Source organism: Cimex lectularius, unplaced genomic scaffold, assembly GCF_000648675.2.
Source record: "Cimex lectularius strain Harlan isolate CLEC.00 unplaced genomic scaffold, Clec_2.1 scaffold71, whole genome shotgun sequence".
Classification (NCBI taxonomy): Eukaryota; Metazoa; Arthropoda; class Insecta; order Hemiptera; family Cimicidae; genus Cimex; species Cimex lectularius.
This window is the reverse complement of record NW_019392655.1, coordinates 104758-106497: the sequence shown is the minus strand read 5'-3', so window position 1 is coordinate 106497 and position 1740 is coordinate 104758. Positions and strand designations below refer to the sequence as shown.

At 36.1% G+C, this 1740-nt stretch overlaps 1 pseudogene; it reads left to right on the top strand.

The window, feature by feature from the left end:
• The first annotated feature begins 502 nt into the window (after nucleotides 1–502).
• On the top strand, nucleotides 503–668 carry LOC112126156 (annotated as a pseudogene).
• The last annotated feature ends 1072 nt before the right edge of the window (nucleotides 669–1740 follow it).

Sequence of the window (1740 nt, the reverse complement as noted above, 5' to 3'; positions counted from 1 at the left end):
TCTATTATAAATTGTTCTTTATATTCACTAATTTCGTGGTCCGCTTGACCAATTAAATCATTACAATTAATTAAGGTTTTTAGTTGAGATGAAAAAAAGTTAATGGCACGAGCGGGATTCGAACCCACGATCTTCGGCTAGATACGCCGCTGCTTTACCACTTGAGCTATCGTGACCTCGATCCACACGGACATCAACTTCCTATCTCAACCCCACCTTATGAGTTTTCCCTCCATTTTGCCATTTTTCAAATGGAGGGAAAACTCATAAGATGGGGTTGAGATAGGAAGTTGATGTCCGAGTGGATCGAGGTCACGATAGCTCAAGTGGTAGAGCAGCGGCGTATCTAGCCGAAGATCGTGNATGCGGAGGTGCGTCAGCTCTCATCTTGAGAATCAAAGCGTCCGATAAGGCCGTATAGGCTAGGTACGGACGTTAAAGATCCTCTTGTCTTGTTGACGATGAGTAATCGGGAACCCAATATATGTATATATAAAACCTTAACCTTGCGCAGTGGCAATATCGTAATCAATGAAGTTCTACTGAGATGCGATTATTGCTAGAAAACTATTATATAAAAATAAAAACTTTGTTGTTGGTAGTCCTGAAGGCTTCTTTGTATAGAACATTCCATTGCGTTCAATGGAATTTATGTCAGTACTTTCATATCATACGAATTTAAATATTCAAATATAAAAAACTCAAATATGAATCACAAGAGATTTTGTTTTATTAGCTCAACTGTTAGCAAAATCTGTTTTATTGCTTGATTTTAAACCCAGTTTGAAATGCCTCATATTAAAAAAAAAAAAATGCTTGGATAAAGTTGTTATATTTTTGTTGGAAAACCTGCAAAATGTTCTCTAGGTTTTGTTTTGGTTTATACTTTATTAGCATTTGGCCGTAAATCGTTTTAATTAAAATAGTTTGGACATGAAGAGGAGGGAATTGAAGATGCAAAGTCGGGTTCAACGGACACGGCTGCGTTGTTTTCTTCTTGGAATATTTATCCCCGCATTTGCAACTACAGTTGTTGGACGTGGGACAGCAAAACCGACTCGTTTTAAATCCAACCCGTTCATTTTAACGGCCGTTGAACAATCTAAACTGCTCAAAAATAAATAGGGATATTTGTAATTCTATTAATTTTAACTAAATAACCGATATATTCTTATTAGTTGGATACAACAAAATAGAAAATACAAACCAAAAACGAACAAATGTTAATACTCATAAAATAACGGATTTGCTTAAGAATAGTAAACATGAAGATTACTTATTTTGTAACATCTTTTCTCGTATTTTCTTCATTTTAGTCCATTTCTCTTTAACCATGGAAAGACATCATCTTGAAGCAGAAGTTCGCAATTGTAAGAATGGGTCATCGAGGTCATCGGCAACTGGATATCGCAGAGGCAGTTGGCATTTCTAAGAGTGTGGTCTCCCGGGCTTTAGAGAGACTGGATTCCAAGAGAGTGGAAGTGCCAATAGGATGCCTGTTAGTAGATATCAGCGCGTTAGGACGCTAAGGGAGGATAGAAATATTGTCATTCCTGCAAGATGCAACCCTTTCCATAGTTTCATTCACTAATTTCGTGGTCCGCTTGACCAATTAATATATTAAAATTCATTTTTATTTTTTTTAAATAATTTGTAGTACTTTACAACTACCTTAAAGTAGGTAATAAGTAACAGTGAGCAAGGTCATTAAAACAAGACAAAATTAAAACCAAGAGTGGA